Here is a 22,462-nt window from a genome sequence, read left to right on the forward strand (position 1 = left end):
ATAATAATTATTTTAATTACGATCACAGCATCTTTCAAATGAAATTTTTCTCCTAAATATAGATCAGAGAATTCTCCAATAAATATCAGTTTATTGTGCCCACAGATAGTATATCTTGCTTTAGTACTGTTTCCCTACTATTAAGCAATGTGCCCAATCTATTTAGTTTATGAACCAAAGTATATTCATCATAAAATAGTGACGTATAATTTGGAATTCAATCCTTTCTTAATAAGACATTACCTTAATAACCAATTCATTAATAAAAATCTAGTCATTAATTTAACGTTTAATGCTAATAATAAGATGCTACTTCACTGAATTTAATAGGAAAAATTCTTGTAAAAAAATGTTCATTCAAAAATGAGTCATATAGTTTACAAATTCCTTTTATTGCGGTAACTATAGCCTGACATGTGTTATAAATTATTCCCGGAATGGCTTCCTTATGTGCAACTTGTAATTAGTTATTACTTTTACTCAAAAAACTGAAGAGTGAAGTGATTTCCTTTCTTTACTAAACCCACTGTAGATTATTGTTTTAAATAATAATATGAAATACATTAAATACATGTAAAAATTAGACCTACAAGTGACTATGTTCATTTTCACAATATTAGCAATAATGACTGGCAATATAATAAAAATAGTTAGTTTAAAAAAGAGAAAAAGAGAATTCTTTTACATAAGGTGATGTAAAAAGCTTTACTGATATTAGGAGATGAAAACATTAAGTTCTTACAGAAAATAAAAAAATAACTTTTAATGAAAAATAAAAATCAAATACCTCTGAGATGAGGAAAGGTAGATACGTTACTAAAAAAACATCCTTTAACTAACTTCCTAAATACAAACTAATAAAATTATTAAATAAAAAATAAAAGACCGTTGATTTTCTGTTATAATAGATCCTGACCCATAGGAAAAGACACCCGCCTTGTTACGATTCCGGTCACCACACCACCACCTCCGATCCTATCCTGATGGGCACTAAACTTGATAACCCCTCTAGAATTGATAACACAACACAGTCATAGTTTGGCCTCTGTCACGATGCCAATATTTCTATCAATGTATTTGCACAACCTATTACGCCTACGCATACGTAGGCCTCTTCCAACCACGGCCATCTAGCATAACTTACAACCCTCAACTATAAAATAAACTGATTCGTGGCAACGCGATCCCCGAGCCTGCCTCTAACACCGAAGGTTTCACAGAAAAGCACTTCCTCCCAAAACTTCAACTAGACTTGTTATTCAGATCATTACTTTATTGAGTCTTTTAAACACCAAAAATACTATCCACATACCTGCAAAACAAGTGTTAATCGCAACAACAATTTTGTCCTACAATTCAAAGTCCACTTGATTTATTTAAAAATCAAGAAACAGATTCACAAATTTAATAAGCCTCTAATGAAAACATACCCTAACTCTCTCTGCTGTGATTCGCTTTCGGTAGCGAGGTCAACGTCTACAATCTCATACATCGAAGCTCCGTTACAGAGTTTTCATACAACCATCTCATCCTAACAGCGAATATCTAGGCTAACCAAGTCTCGATGCCGAAACGCCTATCTTGTCGAAGTAAGCACCCAGGCGGATTCTACGCACCCGGGTTGCTATTCTGTCTATATATTCATAACAGCATCAGACCCTCAGTCATTCTCCGAAAGAATGACAAGGAAGCCAGCAAGTATGTTCCATTCCCTTTCGGCTTTCCAATTAACTTGCTGATCAAAACCACAATTAATCCTCGCAAGCTCTCTAGATACTTTAGTACTTTAACTTCGTACGAGGGGTAGACATATTAGACATGGCACATATCATCAACGGCCCTACACTTCGGACACAAGCTTGATTAATCAAACCAAATCTGGCCAACCTTTCTCGGAAAGCACCTTGTCCAGAAAGAAACTATGTAATATGCCGATTGGGGCGGGTGTTATAACAGATGTGGAAACAACCAGCGAAACAAACCTGACCCAAACTTCTATCAGTTTTCTTTTACACACTGGATATTTAGAAAGTAAAGTTTTATGTTACGTTACCAAGATGATATTGATTACATCACATGTGTAACAGCTGCTTCATAAAAAATTAATTTTAAAATTTTATCATAAAATTAAATTTCTTTTTATGTTGCCTGACAACATCCTAGACTTTATATTTTCGAAAATTTTCTAAATGCCCAAAATCTGTAATCTTATTTTTTTTAAGTTCTTAGATTTTATGGAGGTATTCTTTGTAAATCTCATTTTTAGAGCCCATTAAAATACACCACATTATATCTGATGTAATTTGATACAACTTTTATACCTGATTATTTTTATATTCAGATTTATTGATTGGCTAGTTGTACATATAAATCTAAGGAGATGTCTAACTGAAACCATGCTTTACTATTTTCAACAAAAAAATATATTTTCACCTATGAACATTTACAAAACAACTGTACCATAACAATAAATGATTATTGTTTCCTTCAGAATGGAGCTAATCATTCTTCTCAAAGATAATACTGTTTATATTTTTAACTACAGAGCTATACAGAGGCTTTTCATCAGTGGCTTGTGAATTTTTGGAATTATAAGAACGAATGATTTATTTAATCAAGTTTCCTGATGAATACAAGTATATTAATCACTCAATGTCTACAAAAATACCTACCCTATGAATTAGTCACTTTTTTCTAATAGAAAAGTTTGGAATCTATGACAATAGCGCATTTTCTTTATATGACCACATACTGTTGAACTTCTGAACTGCAGTAAATTTATTAGAATTACTTTTTTTTGAAATTAAGTTAAAGCTCAATTTTTTTCAGGTGAGCCGATTTTCTGATAAAATTTGGAAAAATTTAAGATAAAGCATTTGAGAGCTAAATGTTAACATAGGGCAACTTAATATGGACATAGAAACTAACAAGATTTACTCAAAAATGTCACAACAGCAGATTATGTCCAGGGTAACGTCCTCTAGATATAATTCAACTTTTTAGCAAAAATATTTCAAATAAAACGTGGTATAAAGAAATAATATGGTAAGAAAAGCAAAAACCGTTAGCGTCTATAAAAATTGGATCTCTACATTCGTTGTAGGACTTTTTTTTTAACCTCCGGATCCACCTTTAGGCATTCTTCAGAAGATGAAGCTGAATGATTTGTAGCGTGTGTGAAAATGCCATGCCTGACCAGGATTCGAACCCGGGAACTCCGGATGAAAAGCCGAGACGCTACCACTCGCGCCACGGAGGCCGGCCGTTATAGGATTTGCAAAATAAATATATTACTTCAAATTATATGTTTGAATTGAAATTAATTGGAAAAGCATGTGAAGCTTATTGTACGAAAAATTTTGAGATTTTCTTGACATAAAAAGCCAAAAATTTTCAAAAATAAATATCTGACTTGTATTTAATTGGAGTTAAAAATAAAACCATTTTGGTTACAAAAGAAGAAGACCTTGAAATGAATTTTATCCTAAAATATGTTATAAAAATTTTATTTATTAGTGAAATAATAAATCACAACCCATTAACAAAATATTTTAACTTGTTTTTTTAAGGATAAAAAATTCATTGGTAAATGAAATAAGATTATACAAAATTGACTCTTAGTTACATAATGGTTAAATCTGGTAATAAATGTTTTAAAAACTCACAAATTATTTAGTCAATTTTGCTTTTTTTTCCTTAAATTAATAGGATATTCTCCTTCCATATTACAACAGCAGAATACATAAAAATGTCCAAGTTATTTACCTGAATACAAAGGTTTATAAAATTCTGTGCGCGATCAGTTTGCCTTAAAATGCGATTGTAAGCAACAGTGTATCATACAGGTAAGTTGTATACGGATACAGGTAGTCAGGAGGTGGGGATTTGAGCATGTCACCCGACAAGAAGATTCTACTACCGCTGATTTTATCACCTACGGGAAACACTCAATTACTGAGCGGGCCAAGAAAGTCTATAATACACGCTCAGTAAATTGGTAATGCAGGGAGTGGATAGCCCACCCAACTACAAGAATCATCTCCCTACCTCATCCGACCGGTACCACACCAATTAGGGACAAACATACAACAAATCAGTTTCTGATTGCTTTATCGACCCTTAAACTAGAACTTGAAATTGAGACGAATTGACGTGTCACTTAATTAGTGGTCGTGCATTTATTTAATAGACCAATTACATTCACGGTCTGTAATTATGACACTCTACATCCATGCATTATAATATCCACGTGCTGGTCTAACGCGTTTGCATACTTAATTCATTCTTATACCGACATGAGAAGTAATTAATAAACCGTTTCCTTTCAAGTAATAAAATCCAAAAAATCAGTTTTATTTTAAGTAACTTTTTTGTTTATTATTACTATAAAAACTGACATTTTTACTAATTAAAATCTTTTTAGAGCAAATTAAAATATATTTTTTTAAAAATTAGCCTTTTTTCTGTCTACTTGAATCAGTTACATATTCTATTAAATTAAAATTATATTCAGATGCATAATTAGTCTATTGTATTCAGGAAGACGAAAAATAAGCTTATCAATTTCATTGTAAGTATCAAAATATAATTCACAAGAACCGTTTACAACAATAAAACGGTCTTTTGCTAATTTTCATTGTTATTAGAATCATAATTGCGAAGGTTCCATCATCTTCCATAAATTTCATTTTTATATTAATTGATTTTTCTTGTCCTTACAGATGGATGATGACTTTTCAAACTTAAAATATGCAACTGATTATCACAGACTTACATTATTAGAGGCATTTTATCGTGGTTATTTCATTTCAATAATTGTTTATTATTACCTTATTTTTACTTTTTTTTTCTCTTGGTGAAAATATTTTTAACATATTAAGCGATGGTGGAAAATAATTATAAATAACTACATGTTCACCGTTTTACCTCAAGCAGGCTACTACTGTAAATCTCCAAGTATTAAAAAAAAAATAGTTGTAATTTTTTAATAGATTGTATTATTTTCAAATTATATTTTTTGAAAGATTAAGGAGGAATTTGCAATACAGTTTAATATCGACTGCCATTTACTGACTTTTTTAATTTTAGGAAAGGATACGTTTTTAAGCAAACTAAGGAGCCGATAGACAGACAATCTATTTTTAAATAGCAAAACAGCATATTTTATTTTTTATTTAAAAAAATAAATAAACGTTTTTTTGTTCTTTACCGACAGGTATAGTAAAGTTTATGTTACAACATAGGAAAAGTGTATACTGATGATCCCAAAATCTCAATTTTGGTTTATTGGACAGAAGGGCTTCTAAAAGTTAATAAATGCTAAAAAAGAAGGTAAAATTTTTCTTTCCTACTTATGGAACTAACAACTAATAACTTGGCATTTAAACAGGTTAATAAATCGGGATTGACTGGATCAAAAATTTTCAAATTTGACTTTATGACTTCTACTGATTTGGTTGATGCAATTAAAGTTTAGAGTCGGGGTTCTTAAAGTAGTGGAGGGATAATTGATAGGGGGGTCAGGGATCATAGCGCGAGCCATTTTCCGGAAAATTTTAGCAATACCTCTGACAATTTTTTGCGTATAAATCATTTTTTATAATGGGGTTTGTTCATCTACGGCCCTAAATATTTATTTGCATAAATATCAAGTTACTTTTTTGAGTAGAAATAATCATTAAAAAAGATAATTTGATTTTACCGTCGGCTATAAGATTATTATACAGGTAATAATAATTCTTTTAACACTTTCTACTCTTAAAGATTCAGACACCAACTGTTTTACGAAACCGGAAAAAATTTTAATTTGATAAGAAATATAAACACATTTCTCGGTATATCTCACAAATTTTAACACGTGAAAAGCTTAAATTGTTTACAAGCTTTATTTGCTTACTTCCGGTTATGTGATTAGAATATTTTTATAAGTAAGATATCGGAATAGCTACAGAGTTATTGCTCAAAAAACAACATTATTGCACTATTAAATTAACAAATCATAAAGATTACTTCAAGTAACCAAAATCTAAAGGTATCTAATTTACTAAATTTAGAGAGTTAAGTTCTTTAGAATTTTTTTTTGCTCAGTAACAATTATAATTACAATCGGCTCTCCTACGGAGCCATAAGTAAGTTTTCTGACAAAAGCACGTGATATGGAGGTCCTTAAGGAACCTCAAAATAAATAATACACAATAAATAGTTGCAAGTAAACTTAAAGTCAAATATGAAACTTCAAGCTCAGTCATGAATCACAAACCATTAATTTCATCACCATATAGTCCACAAAATAAACATTAATAACAAATAAAAAAGATAAAGAAAGAGAAGTAACAAGAAATTAGATACGACACCAGTAAACTTGACGGTATTAGATTCCAAATTGTTACGCAGACCTTAAGTCGAGTACGTTCAACCGGCGGACGTCTCTGCTGTTATCGAGTAGATTAATTGCAAAGTGGTTTACATGATTCACAAGTCTCCGCATGTATTTGACATTGCGCTGTTGTGCAATCTCACGAACCGACGGGAGCTCCAGATAATCGTGAATCTCATTATTCCGCGTGAACCATGGAGCTTCGGCAATTACCCTTGCTACTTTGTTCTGAAATCGTTGTATAATTTCCACATTACTAGTACTAGCCGTTCCCCACAATTCTACACCATACGTCCAGATTGGGCGCAGGATAGCCTTATAAATTAAGATCTTGTTGGATAACGTGAGCCCTGAGTTCCTCCGTAGCAGCCAATGAAGTTTCTTGTACCTTGCGTTTAGCTGTTTCCTCTTCATCCTCACGTAACACTTCCAGGTCAAACACCGATCCAGGTGAAGTCCCAGATACCTTTCTTTAGAAATGTATCTAACTTTTAGTAGTTAATAACGGGACCCTTTATTAGTTTATTTAAAAATATCTAAAATTTGTACAAATTTTAAGCTTTAAGTTATTTTCCTTAAGCGGTCGTTCATTTTATTAGATCTTACAAATAAAATTAATCATTTTTTTACCGCCATTCAAGTAGAATAGATATTAATCCAGAGTTGACGGCGACTCTGTTGCGGTCTCTACGTTGTCAAATTCAAACTAAATGACAGTTTACACAAAATAATGTGCTGATTTAAGACTTAAAAATCAATATCGTTTAGTAAACATAGAAGCTATGTGGCCGATTTATTAAAAAATTACAAAAAACTAACCTTCCAGTATCATAAATTTTAATGTTTATCTTTCTCAAATATAAGACATGCAAGGATTTTTACGCTCGATATCTAAAGATAAAATCCATGTAGAAATACTGATAACATCTTAAAAAAATAAAGGTAGAATATATAAAAACCTAAATTATAAGTCATAAATATAACTTAAATTGTATTATATTAAATATAGTTGCCATAGTTCAGCAAGGGAAAATGAAATTGATTACATCATATGCCATATTTAAAGGGTTGTAGCATATCAAACATAATTAGGAATTAGAATTATTATTGAAAATATGAATACATACCCACACAAACACTTGATACAGAGAGTAACAGATAAGTTTATTCTTAATAAGTATTCGAAAATTATGAGATTTCTTTTTCACTGTTTATTTGTATTTAACAAAAAAAATTATTATATCTAAAAATAGTGTTGCTGAAAATATTTTTTTTGGAATAAATTATGCAATACTTGTTAGGAAGGCAAGCTGAAAAATCTGATCTGAACACCACATGACTTCCTTGTACGCCTATTAAATTATATTTACACATTTTTTTTTTTTTAAATGAAAAGTACATATTTTATTTCATTAATAACTTCTGAAATTTTTCATAATTTTTTTTATTGTTATTATTGAATTATTATATATCGTAAAACCTTTTTTACAATCACACGTTAATAATTATTAATAAATCAATATATTTAAATTAAAAAAAAAAAGTTAAAAAAGGAGATGAAGTCTGATTCCAACCGATGTGCCTTCCCTTTGCAAGATCTAAATAGTTGATTAATTAAAATTTTATTTGGCTATAACTTTGGAACCAATGTAAATAAGTATCTCATATGTTAGGTATAGGTAAAAAACTCTCAATGAGGACTTATTACTACAGTTAAGAAAAAGTCCAAAATCCAATTTTTTTGGATTTTGGGATTTTTTGGACACATTTGGTTCAGTCGATTGCAATCAAAAGGGGAGGTGCACAACTACATGTTACAACAGTCCTAAATCCAAAATTTCAATATCCTACGGCTAATCATTTTTTAGTTATGCAAGATATATAGGTACGTATATAGTACCACATACGTACGTACAGAAGTCACGCTGAAACTTGTCAAAATGGAATCAGGGATGGTCAAAATGTATATTTTCGTTGAAATCTGAAAACGGAAATTTTTCTCGATCACAGTACTTCCTTTACTTTGTATAACAAAATAAAAAATCATGTATAAACAACCCGTGAAATTTTTTTAATTGCATACACTTGCGTACTCATACTTTTATACTGTTAAAATTCGGTAAGTTGTTGGATATCAGAAGAACTTTGCATTTGAGACATGACGTGTACTTTTCTAATGAAAAAATATTTCATAAAATAAAGATCTGAAGAAAATATCAAACGTTCTACAAGGAAAAATAATCTAGTAGATTGTGTGTATAACTTTTATTATGAATAATTGTCAAGGTGGTGAACAATACTACGGAAAAATGGGTGAAATAAAGTGATGGAAAAAGGAGGAATTAAGACAAAGAAATGTAGTAAAGATGTGAAGATTGTAACACAATCGGAGGTCATCGGTTGATTTATTAATGAGCACACGGATCGAGAGGTCACTATTAATTTATGATTAGGTCAGATAATTGGGGTAGGTAGGAGCCTTCGAGGTGGTGGACCACCCAGTCTGCCCGCTTGGCGAGTCTGTATTATTTATGCCTCCTTCTCGACAGTAAATTACCGCTAACATATTTTATGCATTTGTTTTTAAATATGATCACATTATGTAATACTCCTATGTGAGGAAATAATTTAGCGATCGTGTGGGCCCACTGACTGTCTGAAAACCCCTTTCCCTTCTCGGATCCCTACCGCCGCTGTACGGATTCGAATCCATGCCATCACGCCATCTCTTCATTACAACCATTCAGTATTTACACACAAACGCATACCTATATTACAGACTATAGACGCTCATGCACGCGCATACACAAACACACACGCACGCATACTGAACTCGCAAGCAAAAGATGTAGTATGCACAAGCTTCCATAATTACAAGATAATATTTTTTTCCTGTCTCTACTGTTCTCTTCGCACGAAATAAATGGAATTAAACTTGGCTAAATCGTACCGATACTGGCCTACTATTTACTATAAATTCATTTCATTATTTTTTGTTTTATTCTTAATTAAGCACAATATTTAAAACACTACATTTTTATTTAATATTTTTTAACTGAAATACGTGGATTTAAAAAATTTTATGTAAAAAATCTAATTTAAGGAAAGGTTGAAATTATTTTAATTTCCTATTTAAATAAAACTGAAACTAAAACAAAAATTATGAAAATTGAATATTATTAATAGAATTTCTTCAATTAATGCAGAAGAATAGAGAATTAAAATTTTAACAGAACAATATTTGAAAACTTTTGTGAAGAAAATTAAAATTTATTTATATTTTTAATTTTTTTTTAAAGTATTTTTTTGAGGAAAAGATGAAATTGTGATAAAGTCCAAGTTAAGAATGGAAACCTGGATCTTCGGCATATTAACTCTGCAGCTTTTGTCTGTGATTGATTTTAATTTATAAGGTAGTATGAAAATAAATACGTATTTGATGTATTAATTGCTCATGTAATATTAATTCTGCAATATACATATATTTAAGTTCAGGTATTAAAAAAAATCTTACTATAAATATTGCCGAATTCGCCTGAAAAATTTAATATCTCAAATTATTAAAATCTCGTAACTCGTAATCCTATAATTACGTAGTCTGCATACATTTTTTGAGTGTTCAATATCAATACGTTTCTAAATAGAACGTTTCTAAAACAGATACTAATATATGAATACTTTACTTTTTATATTAGGTAAGGATTAATTAATTACTTTTACGATTTCCAATATAATTTTAGCATTATTTACTGTTTTCATTGTTTAAGTAGGATTTTCTTTCTGTGTTTTTATTCCGCATTTAATCTATATTTCCCTAAAATGAAATCCTATTACTATTAAAACTATCAATAGAAAATGTAATAGATGAATTTTAATTCATCATTATCTTTAAATATCCCAAATCATCAAAATGGATTTATAAAACATACAAAACTTTTCAAGATTTTCTTTCAAATCGGTTTCGGGTTATTGGGCTGTCATGACAAAAATTATTTGGAAATATTTGTATAGATAAAATAAAATGCCTCTTTTATTGAAAAATATTTACAAAACGTTTTTGTAAATAACGTATATACATATTTTATTTCTGTAAAACATCTTGTGCATGGTTTTGCATGTATAAAAATATAAGAGGAGATGGAAATGGTAGTAAAAAAATACTAGACTTTTTCGAAAATTCTACCTGAAACTAACTGATCTAGAAGCCAGCTTCTGACCGCTGCTCCAATTGGCTGGTTCATGTAAAAGTAATCCCTTCTCTTTAATTTGGTTATCTTTAGCTTACGTCCTGGGCTCCGGGATCCGAGCCCACATCGGCCCAGGGGCTCCCCGCGGCCTCCTAGGGCCACGAGGCCTACCTCAGGACAGCAGAACTCGCTTCGCTCGTCGCTCCTATCTTGCCAGGGGGCCCCGTCCCCTTGACTTCCTATAGAGCTCGCTTCCATAACCATTCACGTCTAGCCACTGGAACCCCCAGAGTTCGTTATCCACATGATTGTGAAAATAATATTGATAAATGAAATTTGAAGTATTCAGGCTTTATTAAAAAAACCTGAAAAAGAAACTTAATTACAGAAGACAGAATAGCAGTAACAATAGTAATTAAAGTACACATTCTTAAATTATTTCTGTTGCCGGCCTCCGTGGCACGAGTGGTAGCGTTTCGGCCTTTCATCTGGAGGTCCCAGGTTCGAATTCCGGTCAGGAATGATATTTTCACGCGCTACAAAAATTGTCATTCATCTCATTCTCTGAAGCAATACCTAACGTTCGTCCCGGAGGTAAAAAAAAAATTTTTTTCTATTGCAATGGTGACAGAAATATAATAACGAAGTAAAAGGATTATTTTTTTTTTTCTTTAATAAATATAGGTAATTCACAACTTCACCTCCAAGTGGTCTAGGGCCTCGGTTTATGACTTAATACCTTTCCTAGGATAACACAATAACACAAATGTATTTTGCAAATTTGAAACAATCGGTCGGTTGATTCTCAGATGGTACGAGAACAAACAAAGAAACTTACTTTCGGCTTTATAGGTAAGAAGATTACTTGTATTATTGATATTTATAAATATCGATTTACTTATTTAAGTAAACATTTTTATTTATTGCTAATGAAGCACAGATTTTTTTAATTTTTTGGTCTTTACGAAAACCTTTTTACCATTTTCCAATTTTATAGTCAATTTTGTATAAAAATTGAATAGACTGGATTTTGCACTACAATTTCCGTGACAATGATGAAATATTAATTTCATTAAACTATTATTTTAAATTCCGAATTTCTTGGTAAAATACATTTTATGAGATTCAACTTTTTATTTGATAATTTTTTAAATTATTTAGACTATGATAATTTTTTAAATTATCATATTCTAAATAACTGTTAGATGTTTAGAAAAAATAAAATAAAGTTCTGATAAAGGGCAGAATTTCAAAATTTGATTAGGCTAATGCAAAAAACTTTGTTGTAGTAAAGGTACGCAAATCGTTTTACCAAGATTATATGACTTTTACAGAATTATTAATCTTGATTAATTAGAAACTGTCAAAATTTTTCCGTAGAATTCATGGATTGCGGCTCGGTGATTAAAATAACCTACTGATTTGTCAGTGACAATTGTCCGGGTTTAATTAAAAATTGTCGTCCTACGCATTACAAATTTATATATATTTTTTTAATTTATGAATAACTCGATTCCAGTATCCATACTAGCATTACAATCCCCCAATTTTTTACCCCAATAATAATTACAGAATTGTTATGAACAGATTTCAATATATAGACTAATTTTTTTTCAGGCTATATCCGTGAGTATTTGTTACTGGGTGTACTGGGTCAGAGATATATTTTTGCTTAATAAGGATAAGATAATCACTAATTTAAATATTTAATGTTTTCTTCAGTGTTGTTTTGATCATGTAACACTTTAACAATGAATAACTCTTGACAGTAATCTTTGTGAATGACATTTAGTTTATATCTGAAGTAGAGTACTTTCACTTCGTAACCTTGTATCTTTGTAGGGCATATAACAAACTTTTTTTTTATACATAAAATGATAAATAAAACATATTATTCCAAACAAATTCGTTTACTCTTACGTGAATTATAGTAAAATTAAAAAGCCCCTCTATACGTGAAACGTACATAAAACTCTTTTGTTTGCATCATCCTATGCTATCAGATGTTTTTCCTTTCGCTGATCATGTACTGTATACTCATAGCATTGTATCTATTGAGTATGTGTGTGTCTGTGTGTGTTTTTTGTTTATGTAAAATAAGGATTATGTAAAATAATCGACTATTCAAAATAGATGATTCATCAAGTATTACCCGCAACAATGTTTTATTTTTGAACTTTTTGATAACAAACCAATAAGAATTACTAAAAAGGTAACAGCAGTATTTAAAAGGAAATTCATGAAATTTATCTATCTTTTTTTCTCTTAACAGGTTTGACGGTTTAATTATGTTCTCTATTCCTGTCTGTTCTGTACTAATCTCTTAACGTCAACATGAGTAGATTGTCCATCCTTGGCTATGGATATGATATTAATTATCCAAAAGCAACTTCCGTTTTTCTCTTTAGTTATTACCCTCTACACATCCTTTATCTGTAAATTAACTAAAACTTGATGTCTTAGTGCATTGGAAACCAACCTACGTCGTTTGTAATATTTTACCAGAACCTTATCTTCTCCTCACTTTCTCCTAATACTTTATCAACCTATCTAATATCTGTTACATCACATTTCAAAGACCGCTATTCTTTTGTATTTTTTTTTTACTACATTTCGCTAACAATAAATACTACACAATCATTTTTGAAATATTAGGAAAACACGTTGTTGTTTTTGTTATGTTTTTTTTTTAACGGTATATTCTTTGATTTATCTTTCATACAAATTTTTTTCATAAAACCTCTTCTGTCTTGTGCCAATTATTTTTTTAATTTATCTTTTTTTATCTAACTTTTGTAATTTTATTACGTAAATAAAATATTTTACAACTTCAGGTACATTTAAAAAAAATACTTCTACCACCTAAAAACATTGCTACATTTTCAATTGTTCAGCTCTTGATTTAAGTGATTTTTAATATATCGAGTAATGTTTGCAGGTGATTTGTTTGTTTACAATCCTGTACTTTTAGAATATCACCCCAATTTTTATGTAAGTTGTACAACAACTGATATTAATCGTTTTAGTAATCATAAACATAATATAATAACTAATGAGCTCGTAAATAAGCATGTCATGTGAAAACTAGCAAAAATCAAAAAGGTTGGCTATTAATATTTTTATAACAAAATAAAACCAGTATTACTTAAATTTTATCAACTTAAATGTTGAAATTTAAAAATTTTTGAAAAGAAGATTTCAAAGTAAATAAACAAATAATATGGTTCCGTAACATTACATTTTCAGAATAGTTATAAAACTTCAAAAAATAAAATCGAATTATTGCAATTTTCATGCATTTTGTGAGACGAAAATCCCAAAGTTGACGAGCATTAAGTCCAGAGTCTCTTACTATTTATTAATTATTATAATTTAAAACAGTAGTGAAGAGAAAATAACACTTTTCCATTTTTAACGTAATAATTAATTTTTATAATAGAAAGACAAATTATATATCTTAGTTCTTTGTACTATTCCTCATCGTAATTATTTTGTAGGAAAATACGTCAAACTGCTCTAAAAGTTACAGTAAGGGAAATTAGAATTGATGATTAAAATGTTTATACAAATAGTAATTATATTTAAATAATATTAATTATTCATTAAGTAGTAACTATATGTTATTACTCTGGACCTAATCTCATTTAATCGACCTGAATGAATCATTTTGTCGTTGTTAATTATTCAACTGCTGTAATTCCTAATAGATTATATTAATATAATTTAGTTTAAATATTTCATTAACAATGCTCATAAATATAAAACTATAAATGCATTCTATGCGTTATCGAAATTATTATTTCTTGTAATTTGTTTATACGCAAGATTTCGTATCATCAGTTAAAGCAGTTCATTTCATAAAATAATTGAACTAGAATGATTTTTTACTCATCAGTGAAGGCAATAATTCTATACACACACACACACACACACATACATTATACACATACACATTTATTTTTATCTAGTAAAGTATTGAACTATGTTCTGGATTTATCAGCAATTTATTTTAAAATTTGATTATTTAAATTTTTGTAGATTGATGAGTGAAGTTAAAGAAAGGATTTTTTATAGGTATTCGAAACACTATAAAATAAAATAATTTAAATCATTATATAAAATAGAGTTTAAAGGTAGAAATACCATTTATACTTAGCGATATACTACATTATTTCACAACAGAAGGGATGGATTGATTTGTTACTTTACAGTTACTAATTGTCCCACTATTTCTTAATTACTATAAAACACACAAAACACTTAGGTTCAAAATACTAGTCAGAGTTATTGCCTCTGAGCGTAATAATATTCACTATACGAGTATACCACATCCTTGCAATGTCCAATAGTATATCTACCTCAGTAACGAAAATTATAGGAAACCTTTTATAGGAATGCTTTTTGAAACCTGTAATTAATATCAAGTTGGCTACTACCAAAAGGCAGATAAATCGAAATGGGAGTGAGGTGGTACCTAATATGTACACGCAATATTTATATTTAATATTAAATATATTATATATATTTTTAATATTTAATATTAAATACAATCTTATGTATGTAAAAAGTTAAAAAGATTTAAGAAAAGTAATACCTTTTTTCGAAGTACAAACAGGAATTAGTCATTTACAATATACACATTAATTAATACTTCTAATAGCTGAAATCAAGAGAAATTTTTAATTTATAAATTACTTATATACACGACAAGAATTTTGACTGTGATTCATTGATTTGAAATTATTTCTATTTTATTTTATGAGGAAACATAAAGAATTTCCTCATAATTTAACATTTCTTCTTTAATATGGAATCCGTTTAATAAGTTTACAGTTTTTTTTTGTTTCTTTAATTACTATGTTCAGTTAACATTTTTTTTTTCGGTTAAGTAGTCTCGTCAGATAACTGTCCATTAAGATATTTGTGTTTTTTGCTAAGTGGAAGTTTTAAGCGCTTATTTTATGAGTTAATAATAATGTTTTTTTTTTTTAAACCATTTATATATCATAATAAGCTAAGCAAGTATATTTGTCAAATGTAATCATCCGAGAAGAAAATTATTATTTTAGTTTATTAAATAAAACAAATGATTAAAAAAGATATGAAATTTTGGAACAAAAATTTTACAGCGGGATCAACTACTGTAGTAATCAATGTGGTGCATAGCCTGTAAACCTTAAAAACTGTATACTGTAAAATGCATGCATAATTTCTTTAAAGATTTATTTAAAAACTAAAATTAAATCAATTTTTTAAATTCGACTGTTTTTTTTTAAATTTGATTAAACACAAAACTTGTTGGTATAAATATTACAACAAGAAAACGCTAAAAATTTGAATATAAAAATCGCTTTTTGAGTATTCCTTAGTTACCAGTTTGAATTAATAATAACGATAATTATAATCTCTGCCCTTTAATATCATGAATTATTCGAGTATATATATTTTTCCCGTGGTGAACAGCTCACTTCAAATGTCTACGATATCATCAAATGTCTACGATAAGTATTATGTTTCAAAATTTGTTGCCACTATTATTCCAACGTCAGTAAAGAAGAGAAGAAAAAATTAGTTAAAGTTATTCAATAAAATTCTATGTGGATCGTTCTTGTTGGCATTAACTGACACATTGTTGTATACGTGATGTTCTATTGTTGTTACTTTTTTCATATCCCATTGTTAAGATCGAAGTCGAACGGTTGAGGACAGGGTAAGCAATTAATGTCCAGGTATGTTAATTGGAACTAGTGTGGATGGAGAAGTATATATAGATGCAGATGAATGTGTAATGTAATGTTACGTCTCTTAGTTTCGAGTTTGAGAGCGAGCGAACGAGCTTTGGCTGTCAAGAGATCCGAGACATTGTAGGCAATCGAAGAGCTAAAACTGCTCTTTTGAAATCTGATCTCAATGATTATGATCTTAGTAAATGATCCGATCAACCCGACCGTCTTGATCTTAGATCTTTTTGTTTTCTTTAAAGCCTTCTATTACCTTATCTACTTTCACGATAAACTGGTTATCGTTAATCGGCAGCTTCTGATCAATTCTATACGATATGTCTCTTCAAACCATTAAAAAGTATTATTCCTCGATATAACTTCGTATTTAAAAATATTAATTCAATAAAAAAAAAACTGTAATTTTCAAATCGTTTGTTTCTGCCACCGATGAAGTATTTTCTTATAAAAATTAAAATCGGATAATATAAAAAAACATCAAAAAATGTTTAAATTATAACAATTTTTAATAATAACAGTTTAATATGGTAACTTTATCAATAATAGATAAAATTTAAAGATTTTCTCCTTCAGTAAAATGATTTTGAAGACTACATTATAACCAAATAAGTTCAAGAAACGGATAAAACTTTTTTCCAAAAATTAAATATTATAATTTAATAATTATTATTGTATAAAGAAATGTAAAATAAATTGATAATTTCCAGTATTTACTACTGTTCTAGTGTGTCTGGTTTCAATTTCCTGTATACGAAATTTTCAAATAAAAAATTCCACCATTGACAGCCCTCAGTAAAGTGCAGATTAATTTCCAGAATTACTAGATTTTATTACAACCAACCATTCTGTGTGACTACGTAACTGGAAAAAACTAAATATTTCTCACAATAACCAAAACTATCGAATGTCTAAGAAAAAACGAGACTTACAACATTTTAGAAATTCCTTTTTTTATATTATAAATAATGTTTGTTTTATTTTTATTTTAATAAAATATATTGTCAGTTAAGAACATCATAATAACGTATATTATAGATGAAATAGATTAAGGAAAATATTTATAAACAGTACTGAAATTGTGAAATATTATCAATCGAAACGTTGATTTTCAATCAACCGAACTGCAATAGTCACAAATTAAATCAGATAATCAAAATTTAAAAAAAGTAATTTATCTGCTTGTATCTAATAATAAATTTAAAAGAACGAATGATTACGTTCTTGATTTTCCAATCAATTACCACTAGATAGATCATTGTGTTGTTAATCTTTAATTTTTTTTTATCCTGAGAGAAACAATCTGTAACGTAATGGCACAAATTTAGAAATAATTTTCCATTTTTGTAAACATGACAATTAAAAAAAAAAAAAATAGTAATTTTATGGTTCGGGTTTAAAAATATTACTGTGGTGCCATCATCATTTCATAAATAAGAATGAATAATTCTTATATTCCGGATTAGAATTACTCAATCAACTTTTTTTAATGGTTAATTATACCTAGTTTTCTAATGAATTTTTATACAAAGAAAATAATATAACCTTGATAAATTTTATAAAAGTTAATTATTAAACAGAAAAACAAGAAATTAATTTAAATAACAATATTAAATAGTCGTTTATTTTATTTCGTTATTAAACGAATATATCTGTATAAATATTTTTCTATTGATTTATTATCTTATTTTATAGTTCGCAATAATAAGAATAATATAACCATAATATTTTTAATAAGATTTTTATTATTATTATTAAATATTAATTTATAAACTATTTAGAGATCATGTAAACTGGCATAGAGGCAATGATTAATTGGTCATCTGGCTGTTTGCCAAAGAACAAGCAATCTGCGTTTATCCACCGTCAAAGTCTCCTAACCGCTCAGTTAGCTAACTCTTCCAGATGGGCGACATCTTCACTCATTAACATAATTATTAGCATTTATACTAACTGAAAGCTTTTTGAATCTCCAATGATTTATAGGACATTAATAGCTGTTTCTGTTTATATTATAAGAAGAGAACAATAGCAGTTTTATGGAACACACCTACCTCATCGCTGCCTATCCTCAGCAAACACTAAAGATGCACTGAGACTTTTTTTACATTGTTTACTATGTATATTTTAAACCGTAGGTATTTACTTATATACAGTCTTAATATTTTAATAGTCTTTATGTAGGTGAATTTTTTTTTCAATAACATTTAATGTTTGAGGTTATATTTTAAATTCCGTAATTTTAATATTTAAATTAAAATTAATTCTAAGCAAATAAAACTGTATAAAATAATAAACTTAATAATACGTTAAATTTTTTCTTGATTAGTAAATCAATGATTTATAAGCAAAATATTTTATTTTTCCAATAAATTTAAAAAAGATATGTAATAAAAATAGATAATTATGCACGGCTTGTGTCTCTTTCTATCAATATGAAATAAATTTATGCTATTCAAAGATTTACAGCGTTACGGTTGCAAATAATATTCCAGTGATTAAAGAAATTAAACAATTATAAACACAAAGCCCTAGTCTGTTTCAATTATCACGTTAAATACAGCTGATAATTTCTGATACGTAGTCGATTATTCATTTTGAATCACAAACATTTTTTTCGATTCGATATTTTTAAATCTATGTGTCCTTATATTAAATAGTTTTGTGAAATGTTTTTTTTCAAAATGTGACAATTTAGGAAATAATTTAATATATCGAAAAACAATATTTAATTTAAATTAAATTCATTTAATGCCGACCTCCGTGACTGAGCAGGTAGCATGTCGACATTTCGTGCGGAGGTCCCGGGTACGAATCCCGGTCAGGCATGGCATTTTTCATATTACCAATTTTCACCGGGACCATAGCTGTTTATTCCCCACTCTTTTAGGACAAAAAAAGATTCATTTAAACTTAATTAAAAGTAATAAATTAATCAATCAATTATAATTTAATTTTTTCACGATATAAGGCTTTTCAGTTTAAATAGCACTATTAGTTAAATCCTAACGACAAAATTACACCCTCAACACTGATTATTAAATCTAATGTACTTAAATTTTATCTTTAATCCTATTTAATTCTGTAGCATTACAGAACAGCTTTCCGGCTGTATTAAGCTACTCTCTTAGTATTATAATTCCAATACAATATTACAGTGGTCAATGAGATCAATATGTTTATTTATGGTAATTACATTACAGTGATTAAATACTGAATGAAACATTATGAAGTTAATAAACTTTCCCTTTCAAAGGCCTTTCTGAGCTAATTACTAGCTCCTTCTTCAACGGGATATTTTAAGGTAGTACTTTTATTAATGACATTCATATAAAAACGATTGAAAAACCATTTCAGTTATAAATCGAATCGTACATTCTATTTACATTGGTTTGTTCGTTTAAACATTGTTTTTGTAAATTTTAGTGGATTTCTAAATTTTATAATGTTAAAATCTTTTGAGATCTTTGTTTTCGCTTTCTGTGTGTAACATTTCGAAATTGTTTTGCGTTACGTGGATATAATGAATTCTCATTCGCCCACAGACACAAAATATAAATAAGCATTATACATAACAGTATCAACTTCTGCAAATCATACTACAAATTGCATTATAGAAGATATTCGAACGATTCAAGAAGTTTTGAGGCTATTAACAAAACAATGAGGATAAAACTGCTATATATACTCCATTTCATAAAAAATTCTACAATCATTTATATAATGTACGCACCATAAATGTGACTTTTTTATAAGGTGTTATGATGCCGTGCGATCTGGTGTTGGTCGCAAATCACCGGTAAACTATCCTAAACCAAGATTTTTGTATAAGGAAATTTAAGTGGTTTACCGGGTTTTTTTTAAAAATCTTTTGTACTCTTTTTGGTTCTTTTACTTTTTTATTTAGAATTTTTTATTTAAATAGTTTTTATGGTTATTTCAATTATTTATTTTTTTGACTTTCTTATTACAATAGTTGAAGCTACCCCCTAACTTCAAATTGTTAATTTATAATAAAAAAAAAAAAAGATCGAAGGCTCAAATAAAAAAGCTCCAATTGTAAATTAAGTAACAACCATTTAGAAAAAACTTACCGAAAATTAAAGTAAGATTAAAATGGATAAAATAAATAATTAACTAAGATTTATAATAATAAATTTATTTTTAACAATTAGATGAATTAAAGAACAAAATAATATATGTAATTATTTTTATAAATTAAACCTTAAAATAAAATTTAGACCATGAGGTTTTTTTTAAATCATATATTTTTAAATAAACACATAATTATATATCTTAGGTGTATTGATTTACAAAAATTATTTTATGATATATCCTTATTTTAGATTAAATCTTATTCCTCCTTCACTGTGCCGAATGTACTATTTCACATCGATACATCAAACTCATTAAAATGCACCTGATACTCAGTTCTACAAGTTACCAAAGGATATTTTCACACAATACAGACTGACTGTATAGTGAATATTACTTTCAGAGAAGTCAACTCTAGACTACAGCCGACTGTATTTTAATTGTGTTAGGTATGCATAATCATGATAAAAGTAGGATATATAATGTAAAGTCACAGATTAGTGTGCTAAAGCAATAAATTATAACAATGAAGTTACAATTCATGAAATTTCAGGAGTATAAACATTTAATTGTGAATGCTTAGTTTAATATTTTCATCAGCTAATTTTTTCTACCACAGTTTTTCTAAATTACAAAATAGTTCAATGTATATATATATATATATATATATATATAATGCATATTTTATATTCATTATTAAGACATTAAATAAATAGAAATTAATAGGATTACTCTCTAAATTACTATTTAAATATTTTACGAGCTAAATTATTATACTACTTACAAAACTTTTCATAAAAAAAAAATTTCTGATAAAAGAATATGTAAGCAGCAATCGGTATCTTTCCTAAACATTATATTTTATTTCTAGTATTTTAGTCAGCCTTATTAATGCAGCTTATGCATCAGTTAGGCACACTGAATGAATAAAGGTAGTTTATTTATGTTTTTTTTTTTTTTTTTTTAATATATGAAATCAGTGGTCCATTTATATTTTATATAAACGAGTTAAGCTAAATTTGGTAGGAGGACTATTCCGTTCGTGCGTCTGTCCAATCATCACCATAAAGAAATATTTAACAGACCAAAAGCAATGCGATATAAAATAAGACAACCGTATCGTATCAAAACCTGTATCATCTGACGGCAACACAACATCACATCACTTCACAAGATATAGTTAAATACTTGGCCCATCCCTTCCGCTAACCCTTCTTTAAGGATATTATATATTAAAATTAGTAGCTGCCGAAAAGTATTTAGTCAATGGGTGGCAGAGAGTTCGTAGAGGTATTTCATTTATCCCTCACATTCTATCTTAACCCTAACACAGTATCTCGATTATATTTTACTTATAAATTTCCTTTTATCAGTCTTCCCATTCACTGATCCATTATGTGTGTATATATATATATATATATATATAATAAAACACACCCATTACATCTTACATCAGACATTTATTTCTATTTCTTTTTGTTATTTTTTTCTTGTTGCACATTATTCCTAGGCTTTTATTGGTATAATAATTAATTATATTTTTGTTTTACTTTACATTTTAGTTAATATCTCATGTCCATACTTTTACACCTAGAAAGTCTCATACTCTAAAACATTCTTTAAAGGATTAAAACATTGACAACATAATATGTTTAGAGGTTTTATTTAAGTATTGACGTTATTTAGAGGAGAAAACTTCCGGTAAAAAAGGATTATACTGTATTACCTATAAAACATATAATACTACTGTTATACGTATTAATTACTTATATATGTACGTATTTGTCTTATAGAATACTAGATGTTAGCAAAATTTTAGATTTTTTTACCGAAGATTAAAAAAAAATGTTTTCAATTATTGTCAAAATCCAAGCCTAAGCTATAGAAGTACAAAATATATATCGAAAAATCCTACTACCCACAATCTCATATCTAAATTAAAGCCTACTCTCCCACAACTTAAAAAAAAAAATCATAATCAGTTTAAAAAATGTACGAATCCTAATATACCTCTAGTATAATAATTGCGAACAAGAGCTCATTGTAAGGTTAAAATAAATTAAAAA

The sequence above is a fragment of the Lycorma delicatula genome, chromosome 2, assembly GCF_047948215.1.
Source record: "Lycorma delicatula isolate Av1 chromosome 2, ASM4794821v1, whole genome shotgun sequence".
Taxonomy (NCBI): domain Eukaryota; kingdom Metazoa; phylum Arthropoda; class Insecta; order Hemiptera; family Fulgoridae; genus Lycorma; species Lycorma delicatula.